The sequence below is a fragment of the Mesoplodon densirostris genome, chromosome 13, assembly GCF_025265405.1.
Source record: "Mesoplodon densirostris isolate mMesDen1 chromosome 13, mMesDen1 primary haplotype, whole genome shotgun sequence".
Classification (NCBI taxonomy): domain Eukaryota; kingdom Metazoa; phylum Chordata; class Mammalia; order Artiodactyla; family Ziphiidae; genus Mesoplodon; species Mesoplodon densirostris.
Window position 1 is genome coordinate 82678477 of NC_082673.1, and position 13627 is coordinate 82692103.

At 45.0% G+C, this 13627-nt stretch overlaps 1 protein-coding gene across 6 annotated transcripts in view; it reads right to left on the reverse strand.

Annotated features, from left to right (window-relative positions):
* ASAP1 (ArfGAP with SH3 domain, ankyrin repeat and PH domain 1) overlaps positions 1-13627 on the reverse strand; it is a 349810-nt gene that overhangs the window by 55747 nt on the left and 280436 nt on the right. The window lies entirely within an intron of this gene.

Consider the following 13627-nt stretch of genomic DNA (forward strand, 5'->3'; position numbering starts at 1 on the left):
AACCAGAGTGCATGGACCAAGGGACCAGAAGGCTCGGAATCACTAGTCATCACTGAAACTCCAGGTCTGTATAACTTGCCAAAATTATACATGTCAAAGTCCTTTCTCAACATTTAGTACTAATGTAGAGGTATACCGATTAAAGATATAATCTCTCCTGGCGGTGCACCAGACTAAAATCATAGTGAGACTAAATGACCTGCCCTGGGCTACAACACTGTGGAACAGTTTAGGAACTGCTTTCATACTGTTTAAGTACAAGAAAGGATAAAAAGGAAAGGCAACATGTACTTGTTGAGTCCTCACTGTTGGTGATTCCTACCACACTCTGAATGAAAACCCCAGGCTGCGCCAGGACCTCCAAGGACCACCTCCAGGCTCCTTCTGCCTTCGGCCTCTGCCGCAGGGCCTGATGCTCTCCCTGCCGGCGGTGAGGGGCACTGGCCTCCCAGGGACACCTCCTGCTCGCGCCCTCCAGGCCTCTCCCAGTCGGCCCCTCCCCAGAGGAGGGGTTCCGGGCCTGACCACCCTCCCTAGACCTCCTACCCCTCCGCACCCTGCTGTGTTTACTTCCTGGGTCTTCTCACTCCTATTTACTTCTTATCTTTCTTCCCACTAAGAGCACACATTTTTCTGCAGCAGGCACTCAAATATTTATCAAATGAATGAATGCATCCCAGGGGCCTTACATATACTATCTCATGTACGACCTGTGAGGGAACTATGTTTAGTTTCTTTTACTAAGATGAAGAAACAGAGGCGCAGAGAGGTTAACCAACTTTCCTAAAACCTCCTAGTAAGGAAGCAGCAGAGCCTGGAGCTGAGTCCAGGGTTGAGTGGACCAAAGGCCCACTCCTCCCTCCTTTCTGCTTCCATGGGAAAGACCGCCACACAAAATCCCCCAGGAGCAGCCTGAAGCCCCAGCCTGCGAGAACACCTCCTTCTGAGAATAAGGGTTAGAAACAGAGCAAAGGTTCCAAAGATTAGCTTCTATTTTAATATCTGCTCAGGTCATCTGACTTTCAAAATTGATTCAAAGAGAAATTTTAGGAGCCTATTTGAAACACCTATTCACTTACTCATTGGACAAGATACTGATGAAGCCTCTACCACATCTAAGCACATATGAAGAACAGGTGGTCTGTGCCACCCAGCAGCTACGGGAAACAGACACGACCGCGGGCCTAGGACGTGCCTGGTGCCCGGCGGGGCCCAGAGCCTGAGCTGGATTTCCATAAGGCTCCAGAGGCAGCCTCATCCCTGAGTGAGGGCTTAGAGGAGGAGGGGCAGGTGCAGGCACCTGGGGGAATGCAAGGGACAAGGCAGTAGGTGATGCAGAAGGAGAAGCAGGGAGGGCAGTGCATGTGGTGCTAAGGACTCTTGTCCCAGCCCAGGAGATCTGCAGTCCACTTGCATCCAGGGGGACATCTGGTGGAGGAGGCCGAGAGCGTAAGACAGATGAGCAATGATGGGGGCCTGAATTAAAGCCAGGGTCGTTGTACTGGGGGCCAGGGACTCAAGATACGGCAAGAAAGAGACTTTCAATAAATTATTCCCAAAGTAACCTCTACCTGGTACGTGGCTCTCCCAGGCTCCGCATGTGAACGATGAGTGAAGGGGTCTGTGGCCCCCGCAGGCTCCGCTGAGCACCATCTTTCAAAAGCTACCAGCGCTCTACCCAAAATACAATTACGATACCTTTCAAACATGAAGACTGTTTTGCCTCTGTTCCCTGAAACTCTGAGGCTTGTCCTTTTACAGGTTTTACTTTTCACTAAAAGAATGCATATTCACTGAGGAAACACTCGGAGCTGGACACAGTGCAAAGAAGAAACTGAACGTTACTTGTTAATCCCACTTTCACACCCAGAGACAGTCATTGTTAATACCGGATTTTAACAAGATATGTGTGTGTGTGAAATGTCTGTTCTTAGAAAAAAATGGGTTGGTTCAATTGGTATATACTGTTTTGCAAATTGCTTTTTCCAGTTAACATAATACGGAGAAGAGTTCATTTTTACACAAGCATGTGGCAAAGCCATTTGCAGGTTTTTGAACATGTTTCCACTAGGGAAGCTCTGGACACGTTCCCTGCACAGAAGTGATGAAGATATTAGCCCTGTGACATAATGCTCTGCAACCCAAACTAGAAGATGCCGTTCAGCTAGGAAAGTCATCAGAAATGTGTGCACAAACAGAATGAGTCGATTCTGACGAATGTTTCTGCGTCTCCCGAAAGAAAAAAAAAACACCACACATTTCTCCTTAGCCAGCTCGGCATGCACTGCGGTGAAGTGATTTTGCTGGAAGCGTGAAGTCGTTAGCGCAGGCATATTTCTGTGAGCAGAAAACAGCTGCTACTGGAATTAGTATCCAGAAATGAAGTTCTTTCTCCCCGTCATCCTGCTGAAGTGCTCTGCTTTACAAACAAGAAGTGAACGTCATTAATTACTTGGGAAATAAGCCTGACCCAGCCAGGCTGAGCCTGCTGCGTAGACAGAGGTGAAAATAAAATAATAAAGCTCTCTGCACTTCCTAGGCTAATGCTGGCTAACACTGCTGTTCAGATTCTTACAGGCATTTCAATTTTTTGTTCCATAAATATTTATTTGGACACCTACCATGCCCTAGAGGGACACATACGTTTGGCACACAATCAACAACCACAATAAGCCCCTGACAAGAAGTTAGGTACACAGTGAACACCTAGTACTGCAGAAAGAGCTTATCTCCAGAATTTTAGTACATTAAAACTTTCGGCTTCTGGAAAGCATTTTGGTTTCTTTGGGGGCAAGACAGACGTTTTCGTTTACTGAGCAACTAAACTACTCGCTACTGTATATACATTTTATTATTTCACTCTTGCAATACCCCTATGGGCTAGGTACAGTGACTGTACCCATTTTACACATGAGAAAACCAAGGCTCAGGAAGGCGAAAATAAACTGACCAATGTTTTACACAAAGTAAAAAGCAAAGCTGCGATTCGAACAAATTTCTTCCCAGAGCTCTCCGCATTTATCACGCTGTTCCCCTGTCCAGACAGACCCTCGGGACATTTGCAGAGTCGGTGAAAACATCTTCTTTTTCCCTTTCTGGTTCTTCCTACCCTGGAATGGCCAGTTCCCTCCTTTCCCTTCCAGATCACTTAATACGCCTGCTGAGAAGTCTCAGTTATTCTCCACCTGTTCCACATTCCAAAATTACTATCTTGTGGCCACAATTAAAGCTCCCCCATCCGTTTAGTGAGCCTCAGACAGCTCAGGGGAGAAGGAACTGATCACCCAACTGAAGCAATTCATCCTAGAGTATGATGACTAGGAATTCCCTTAAACCTCCCAACCATTTAAACCATAGGACCAATATCTAGTTGGCAGAACGTGTGTGCACGTGCAAGAAAGATCTATTTGCAAGTGGAGATTTTCTTGAAAATTTCTTATTGCAGTAATGAACTGGTCACGACTTCTGAGAGTATGTTCCATTCTAGAATCAACATTAAACAGTGCTGTAGTGTAAACAGGAAAAAAAAAGAGGTTATCGGGGCTCCTGATTAACAAGTGGGACTGATGTTACCTCATCTGACCAATGTGCTAGATATTCATCATTTAGTCATTTCCACAAACATTTACTGAGTGCCTACTATTGGCCAGTATATAACGTTTGGGCCAGTATAGAACTTTTTGTTTTTTTTTTGTTTTTTTTTTTTTTTTTGCGGTATGTGGGCCTCTCACTGTTGTGGCCTCTCCCGTTGCGGAGCACAGGCTCCGGACGTGCAGGCTCAGCGGCCATGGCTCACGGGCCCAGCTGCTCCGTGGCATGTGGGATCCTCCCGGACTGGGACACGAACCCGTGTCCCCTGCATCGGCAGGCGGACTCTCAACCACTGCGCCACCAGGGAAGCCCCAGTATAGAACTTTTAAACTCCCATTTCCTATTTAACTGTAGTAACCACTTTAATCCTTCCATTTCACCCTCCCTTCTTCATCTAAGAATCAAGTCCAGAGTTTCCGACAATCCCTGCTCAACATGAAAGCAGGAGAGATTGATTTGGCAGTTCCTCCAACCCCAGGCAGCATCAGCACCCTGGTGACACCCTTGTGATTCTGGAGGATTAGCCAAAAGGGGATGGAGGGTGCAATTCTTTGGTCTTTCAAGCCAGAACAAGACACTGTCATAAATACCAGGCTTTCATGGAGCCACACGGAGGCTCCTGCTTGTTCGTCTGGAGCGATACAATATTCTGTTAATTTACAAAAGCAATTTACTACTTATACTCTAAGGTACACGGTAGGATGGAGAGAAAAACATAATTCTGGAGGCAATCAGAGCCGGGTCTGAGTCTAGGCCCTGTCGTCCATCCTGCAGCCATGAGCTCTCCTGGGTCCCAGTTCTTCTGGTCACAGAGAAGGGAGACAACGCCTTCTTGGCTGTGATAATGAACCCAGGCAACGTCTGAACAAGTGCTGATGTTCCCCCTCCAAGTGGGAGGTGGCACGGGCTCTAGAATTCAACTTCTTTGGTTCAAATCTAGCGCAAGCACCTGCTGGTTGTGTGACTTTGACGTTTTCTCCTTAAAATGGAGGTAACAGCAACTACCTTTGAGGCTGCTATGAAACTTCAGTGGGAAAACCTGAAACTAGCATATGGGGTGTGTGCTGAATGCATGGTAGTTACAGCTATTATTTCCCACCTATCTCCTCCAATGGCGTCCACATAGCTGACACCTAAGATTCTACACTGTCATCAACACCCCTCTAGATTAAGGCGGTATTCCTTGTTAACAATGCAACCACCTCCGGGAGGGTTACCCATGAAAGTCACCCGGGTTCAAAGAGAACACCAGATCCTGTCTGACAGGAGGGTTACAGAGGGTGAACTGAGGCTGTGTGCCATGGGCGGGGTGGAGGAAGGGGAAACAGAGTGCCCTGGCTTCTGTATGAAGACAAAGAGCACGCAAACGAAGTGAGGGGACTCCAGACAGACAGAGGGGAACCGGAAGAGGGGGTTAACGGGCCCAGAAACGCTGGGGACTCAGGAAATAGGGAGAAGCTTAGACCTGCCCACTACTCTGATTTTCCTGCTTCATCTATTAAAAGGACCCTCAACTAAAATAAAAAGGGAGGTAGGGAGACTCAGACTTCAAACTGGCCAAGTGCTGAATGAGGTCCACGCCAGTTCACAAACCTTACAGAAGTCCTTGAAATTGGCTGCAGGTTTCCACCTTACTACCCGCCCCTCCTGTCTGTGTGTCCTTTTAAATTACACCACTGGCAAACAATGGGGGGAGGGGCTCACTGATTCCCCATCTGGCTGAGCATCAGAATCACCTGGGAAGCATTCCTTGGGCTTCAGCACCAGACCAACTAAATCAGAACCTTTGGGAGTGAAGCCAGATGATTCTAATGTACAGTCAGGACTGCAAATCACTGAATTCATTTAGCCAATTGCAGCCTCTCCCAATCACTTGTAATGATTCACTCAGATGGAAGTGATGAGGGTTTGTATCAGGAATACACTCTGTATCGATGCTGCTAATACATAATCTTGGGATTCAAACAGTGAAAAGGAGAAGCTCCTTCTCCAGGATTCAAATCGAGTAAAAATCGCTGTTGAATATATTGTTTAGAAGAATAAACAACCTGTGAAACATAACCAGTTAGATTTCTAAACTTATATTTTATGGAACTTGAGTTTGGGAAGCCCTCTAATAAACCTCAATGTCTTCAGGTCTGTTATTTGCAATATGGCAGATGCCTACAAAGATATTCCATGGGGACCCCCTGAGTTTTGGAAATAGTGCTGCTTATTTGTATGTCCAAATAACATTATCTGCGTGGAACAACTGTGTTTTTTTTGCTGGTCACTGTGACTATTTAGAAAATTCAACACCAGTGCCTTAGGACCTGAGGCTGCATTTTTAACTTGATTTATGAAAGTCAACTCTGGTCTTCTGTTTAAAAAAAAAGTGGGGGAGGAGAGGGAGCTCCATGTCACCAGGGCAGTGGGGTGAGGGGCTGACTGATGAGGTGAAGGAAAATGGTACCAACTTAAGCCAATGGAAGGGACATAAAATAGAAAATTATTATTCCAATGGAGGAGGGAGAAATTCAAATAGGAATTAAGAACACTGGTTCAGGACGCTCTACAGAAATTTTTTACGGTTCTTGCTTAATTGGAATTTTTGTTATACCAACTATAAAGTATTTTTTAAGTTCATCCTTGAATTCTCTCCCTTTTTTTTTTTTTTGCATCTAGATAGCAATAGTTTTTTTTTTTTTTTTTTTTTTTTTTTGCGGTACGCGGGCCTCTCACCGTTGTGGCCTCTCCCGCTGCGGAGCACAGGCTCAGCGGCCATGGCTCACAGGCCCAGCCGCCCCGCGGCATGTGGGATCTTTCCGGACCGGGGCACGAACCCCTGACCCCTGCATCGGCAGGCGGACTCTCAACCACTGCACCGCCGGGGAAGCCCAGATAGCAATACCTTTTAAAGAGTGTTTAATTAAACCTCCAAATGACTCTTGAAAGAGAGTAAGGAAAGTGATCCCATTCTACCCATATTGGCTTCTCTTGGGTTCTCCGAACATGCTTTCTGCCCTCAGGACTTTGGACTGTCCCCTTTGCTCTGCTGGGACTGCTCCTCAGCAGGATCACTGCCAATTGCAGAGACGCCTTCCCTGCCCACACCAGTGGGGCTGCCCCTCTTATTTCCTATCCCAGCACCTGCTCACTTCTTTTACAGCACTTAGCCTTTGTTTACCCCAGGCTCCAAGAGCCCAGGGGCCACTAATTCACCACTGCTTCCATAGTACCTGGCCTTGTGCCTGCTTAGAAAGGAATAAGACATCTTAATGAGCAAATTATACTCATTTTACATTGGAGAAAACTGAGGCTCCAAAGGCTTAAGTAACTTACCCAAGGTCCTACAGCTTGTTCAGGAGTTTAAGCCCAGGTCTAATTAGCTCTAAAGTTTGTTCTTTTACAATTCACGGTGCTGCTTCTAATCACTGGGGGTAAGGAAAGTAGCCTCTTCTTGTAGTGACAATGGGACTAAAGACGTGCAGTTGGGCAGAGTCCAGAATAGCCTCAGAAAGCAACAGAGGCCAATCACAGAAATCAGGTTATTCAACAGCCTTCGAGGCAGGGAGCAGCCCATTGTGAATGGGCTTTCAGCGCATCTGCTGAAGCCCTCGCAGCTGAATGTCACCTTCAGGGCTCTGGATAGCACAGAGAACAGCCCTTGGAAAATGTCCGTGGGTCTAAAGAGCCCAAGGACAGGGAGAGAGACATCAGATGCTTGCTTTAGTGCAATGCCCTGGAGATGTCAGGAGGCTGTTCGCTTCTAATAGGAAGAAATGAAATTCCTCTGAGAGGACAGGTGCCTAAACTGGCTTCATTAAGTACCTCGAGGGGTAAGGAAACAGCAATACAAAGAAATTCCAATAAATTTAAATTGAGATGTTAACATACTAGGGAAGAAGGTAATAGTAATAGCAATAATAATAGCTGACAATTATTTAGTACTACCTCTGGCCCACATTGTGTTCTAAGTCCTTATAATCAATGAACTCATTTAGTCTTTACACACACCTATGAGTCCGGCAGTACTGTGACGGGCTCGGTGTCACCTGGACTCCAGTCACAGCAGCCCGGCCCCACGGTGCTGGCTCTGTCACCTCACCTCAGCTCACCCACATGATGAGACGAATTATTAAGCTTCCCAGACCCTTAGGCGGGTCCAGGCTCTACAGAGCTTTAAATGCATCATCTCATTTAATTCTCACAACACTGAAAGACAGGTACTGACTGTTATTATCCTATTTAACAAATGAGGAGTAAAACTAAGTAGCTTAAAAGCCACACACAATAAGTAGCTGAAGAGGCATTTAATTCCAGGTTGACTCAGAGGACTATGCTCTTAATCTCATCCTTCTAAGACGTCCAGCCCACCAAGAATCACCTAAAGAGGCTCCACCTGGTCCGGTTCAGTTGGCTTCTCAAACTTTTAGAGTAAAAATCAAACCTTAGTGGACTTCTGTGTGATACTGAAAGCATTTTTAGTGTTGAAAAACGAGTGGCTATGAATTTAATGATTGTTACAGTGTTAATCATAAGAGCATCTGTAGGCATTTAAAGAACGTATGACTTTAAAAAATCCGTCTTCAGATTAAAGATAAGTTCACGGACCCCCTGTAATATCTTCATGACCCCGACTCCTCTCCTCTCCGCTCCTGGAAACCCTTAGAGCTGTCTTTACCCTGAGACCCTAGGATTGACTGAACAACAAGGTAAGGAGTTTCATTCCAAAGAACTATTCTTCACAGACCTTTCAAAGACCTTACAACAAGCTGGCATCGGAGGAAAGGCCTATCACGTAGTAGAAAGAGAACTGGCTTTGGGGTTTGAAAACTGGTTCAGCTATTTACAGACTATGTGACCCTGGGCATGGGATTTAATCTCTCTGAGCCTTACTTTCTTCATCTACGAAATGCAACTTCATTCAAAAAGTATTCGCTGAGCACTAACTACATGTCAGGCAGTGTGTTAGTCACTGGGAACTCAAAGGTGAGTAAGACATAATTTCCACCTCCTAAGACCTTCCAGACTAGTGAAAAATGAAGACCGTGAGCCACCCCTGCAGGTGAAGGCACAAGACTGAGTGCAGGGCACGCTCTAAATGCTCAATAAATGGCAGTCATCTTTCTTTTGCCAACCCATATTTGAATCGCATGTGACACTGGGGTTAATAAATTCAGGAAGGGTTTTTGAGAAGCAAAGCTTCTTATACTCTTGAAATTAATTTTTCAGGATTATTATAATAAAGTAATATTTCACCTATAATTCATATACTTTCTTTGAATTTGTTTTATTATATACTATAATGCTTATAGTAAAAAAAGTACAAGCAAATAATACAAGGGTACATAAATTTATTTGTAATAGTTTAGTGGTTTGATATAAACACTTTTATCCTTAAGCTTTGAGGTGGACTAAAATGTTTGCCATAGATTTGTTAGAATTAGCATTTTGAAATGAACGCATCATATGCTGCGCTGAGCAGATACTAGATACTATCAATATTATTGTTACAGCAGATTCAGAGATTCTCACTGAATTTGATTCCCAAAGTGCTGAGATTACTTTAAACAGTAAATTAAAAAAAAAATTATGTCTTTGAACAGGTACATGAAGCAATGACTTTGCAGATGAAATCTTCTAGGGATGGGAGCAAATCTTGCAGGTGTACACAAAGTGGATTTCTTCCTAGGACAGTAAGTTGGGGAGATGAACGGCCCCTGGAGCAGGTCTCGCATATGTGGTTAAGCCAACAGACCGCAGCTCATTAATCTAAATGCATACCCGACCCTTTCCTGGTCAACCTGACAAGAACAACCTGCAAAAGTGACTGGGGCCCTTCAAGAAGGAGGAATTCCCCTGTGTTAAGGGGTCCCAAACAAAGGCCCTATATTTTCTGACAAAAAAGTTCGTTTATCCACTTTTCCAGTGATCACTGAATTCCATATGCTTTCCCAGAAAAGTGCTGGCCTTGACTTTCAACCTGATTCTAAGTGATCAGTGGTGTTTGCAAAGCCTGGAAAAGCCAGCTAAAGCTGGCTACAGAGATCTTTCTGTGGGAGCAGGTTATGTGATTACAAAGTGATATAACTGGAAGCAAAAAAGTGTGGCCTAAAGCCAATGAAAAGTGGGGAACAGGTTAACACAGACCGGTGGGAGGCAGTCAGAAATTAGGTGGAGAATCCCATCTTCCTCTGGGCTGCTCCGGGGGCAGGAGAGGTAGACCCACAATTTCCAACGTTTATAGCAGGAGAGGCTAACTAACTGTCAATAGGTTCCAGTACCGCCAGCAATATCTGAGGAGGTCACACTAATAGCAACAACTGCAAGGAACTGTGGCCCCCACACAGCATGGTATCTCACTTAATCCTTACTAGCCCCTTTAGGAGTTAAATATTTTTCTCAAGGTCACACGGTCAATGGCGAAGCTGGGATTCAGACTCAAATCTGACAGATGCCACAGTCCATTCTCTTAGCCACTAAACAATGCTGCTGATGTGATGTCTGCTGCTGATTAGAGCCTTAAGGAAGCATAGAAACAGCTGACTTGGCCACAATGACGTGTTTGGCAGGAAAGAAAAAGGGAGGGTGGAAGAGAACGTATGTTTTTATTTTCAGCATACCACCCAAGGCCATGCCAACTACACGTGAGCAGTGCCGCTGACTCACTGGATCATCTTTGTGATCTCCCACAGCAGGTTCTTAAGAGAAGCAAATCGATGGAATAGGATAAGGCCATTCCATAACTTGTCAGAATGCTTACTGAGGACTGTCGTAGCCAGACGAATCCAAGGCAAGAAGAACGTGAAGACAGGGCACACACAGCAAATTTTTAACTAAAAGCTCTGGATCCACATAAAGTCAAATGGTTGGAAATGTTCGTTTAGTACATTTAACCTGAAGAATACTTCCCAGGAGTGGAGAAGTCCTAACATTTCCCCTGGGGCCTTTCTGGTTTTTATGTCTGCTCACGCACAAGATTTAGACCCAACTCAGGGTCACACTGCTTGCACCTAACTCAGCTAATAAGATCAGACACTATCAGACATGAGTTGGGCTCAGGAAAGTGACTTGAAGGCCAGGCACAATCACATTCAGGCAACTGAGGACCACATGTTCCATCTATACCTTACAGCGCAGCAGCTGAAATGTCTCTTGGGACTCCAGTGACTTGAAGAACACTGTTCTGACTGCTGCAGGCCTAAGACCACCCTGGATGCCTTTGGGACTCGCCCTGAGGTAGGTCCACCTTGCAGTTGCCCAAGAGTATAGGATACCTGACCCAAGACAGGCCACACTGAGGTTCTGATCACAAAACTGCAGGGCTGCCTGTACTGTACTGTCCTTATGATAAATGAATCTCCGCTCAGGGGTCACGTCCTGTTTCGGGCCATCAGAGAATCCCAGCTGGCTCATACAGGCACATGCCTCTCGCAAACACTGACTCTTAGGCACCCCCGGTTCAGGGACCTGGGACCCCACGCTGGGGAGGAACTGGGGTTGCAGGTGAGGGAGAGTTGACGTCCGGGTGTGTGGAGTCCCAGCCTGCACCAGATTCCCAGCTGCGCCATTTGTTAGCTGGGTAACCTTGGGAGGTGAACTCCTCTGAGCCCCAGCTCCCTCATCTGTAAGATGGAGATAACAACCTCACCTCTAACTCAGGGTTGTTGAGGATTAAATGTCAGCACGCATTAATCAAGGTGCTGGTGGATGCCTGGCACGTGGGAAGCATTCCAAAAACATTAGCCACCAGGACGATAATGATGATGAGATGGGATGACAGCAGAGCTTTTGAAAAGTCAAAGTTAGATGGTGGGAATCTGCACCGTCACACAGGGCTAGAATGGAGACGGTTTCATCATCTATGGAAGAGGACTAACAGAAGCTAATAATAATGTAAGACGGGCTGTGGTAATGTGCTCAGGGCAAGGAGTGCCCAGCCCAGGGGGTACACTCAGGAAGTGGTATCTATTCCCTTAAGTGGTTCTCATCTTGGATCATGTGATCAGAAACCTTTATGACACAGTGATCGGAAACCTTTATGACACAGCCCCACAAGTATTTTAATCACCAAAATAATGAGTAGGGTCAGTCCCTCCTTAGCCAACAAACCATTAAGCCCTCACAGAGGCTTTAAGAGTGAAATCCTAGCATTTGCCAGTTGTGGGACTTGGGCAAGATACTTAAACCCTCTTAATAACAGATTTACCTGGTAGCGTGTGGCAACAATGCCATATGGTAATCTGTATAAAGCACTGTCTATAACTGGGCTCATGGTAAGTACTTACTTAATATCAACTAATGTTATTACTGTCAGAAGTTCTTCATAGGACTTGTTTCCTAAGGTTAACTGGGTATGGAATTAAACATGAGCAGGTCAAAGTTTTCTCATTTTCCACTTGTGTATCTTTGATGCCTAGTCCAGCACGTGGCAGAGTGGAAGCTTGTTAAAACATTGCTGAATAAATGACTAACGGTTAGACAGCCTCAGTGATAATTACTGACTGATCTAAGTCTGCCAGCAGGATTTCTGGTATCAGATGGGTGGCTTGTCCCAACTGGCATGATAGTTAAAAAATCTCAGCTGGGCTGTCTGAGGGAAGCTGAAGACCTCTGAGGAATCAGCCCAAGGTTTCTGCAGGAGGCAAAGGACAGAGATGACATAACTGCTCAAGTTGCATAAAGGCCGATAATTTTTAAGATGCATGTATAGCCAACTACCTGGAAGGGTTTGGCCACAGGTGTGTACCGACCACATTCTGTGTCAAGGTCTGTTATGGAGCTGAAGGGAGACGAACAGGACCTGATTAAGTGCCCTGGGGAGATTGCAGCCTGGAAGGGCGTAAGGCCCAATGCTAGACAGACCCAAGCCTGAGTTTCCAACTCTGCCAGTTACCAGCCAAGTCATGGTGCTTCTTTGTGCCTTATTTTCTTCAGCTGTGAAATGAAGATTATAATACCATGTGGGCTGTGGGGAGGACTAAATGAAATAAACTTTATGAAGTATCTGGCACGAGGAAGTGCTTAATAAGTGGCACTTCCTTTCCTCCTCCACAGAGGTAAATCTAAACCAGTGTAATACATGCTCATCCCTTGTTTCTACTATCCTGCTAGCGGTGAACTGCTTACAGAACTGAAGAGTATCACTCGGCATGGGATACTGAACTCTAACTACAAGCCTCTCCAAGCTGGGATCACTGGGTTAAACTGCAGGCACCTCAAGTCAAGACTCTTGCTACACTGTGCTGTTTCCATTCCTACTTGTCACGTCTTCCATGATAATCTTTGCATCTTAAATTTAAAAAGTTTTTTTTTGCTATTTTTAGAAGGGCAAAATAGTAATTCCTTGTTGTACTGTGCATGTCTTTGACTACCACCAAGACTGAACCTTTTTGACAAGTATAGGGATTTTGTCGATACTGGAACTTTTAGTTGGAAATGGGTGATACGAAGCATAAAAGTAAAAATTCTGATAGACTGTAAGTATAACTACATAATACATAGGTATACAACAATCTGAAGGGAAACAGAATGTAAATGTTAGTAACTTGGCTTTATTATTTTCCACTTTCTATTAGATTGCCTTTATTCCTAAAATAAGGGGAGTCATAATTGAGGCAATTTTAGTATTCCACTGTTTTAATCCTTTAGCATATTGAGGGACTTTTTGAGTAATTTAAATAAATAGTAACAATAAAAAAAAGATTGAACAGTGTAACACGTATTGTTTCATTCTCTACATTACTTTTTCATGTATAGAACACAACACCCTCTGCCATCTTTATAATTCAGAAAACTTTAGGTTTTTCAGAACCACCAGTAATACTTCCCCAAAGATGAGATTATAAAGTAAAAGAACACCTGATTCAGTTTGAGGGCACAGAAGACAGAAAGTTCTGGCGGAGCAAGAGATGAAGCAGGAAGAAAGGACCCATTTCTTTTGTCAAGGAACATCCTAACCCCCTGACCTAATCCATCCATTAAAGGCACCCGGGGAAATTTTCACGGCTGGTTACAGCACGTGTTTGCTTTCCAGTGCACGTGGCCAGAAGGC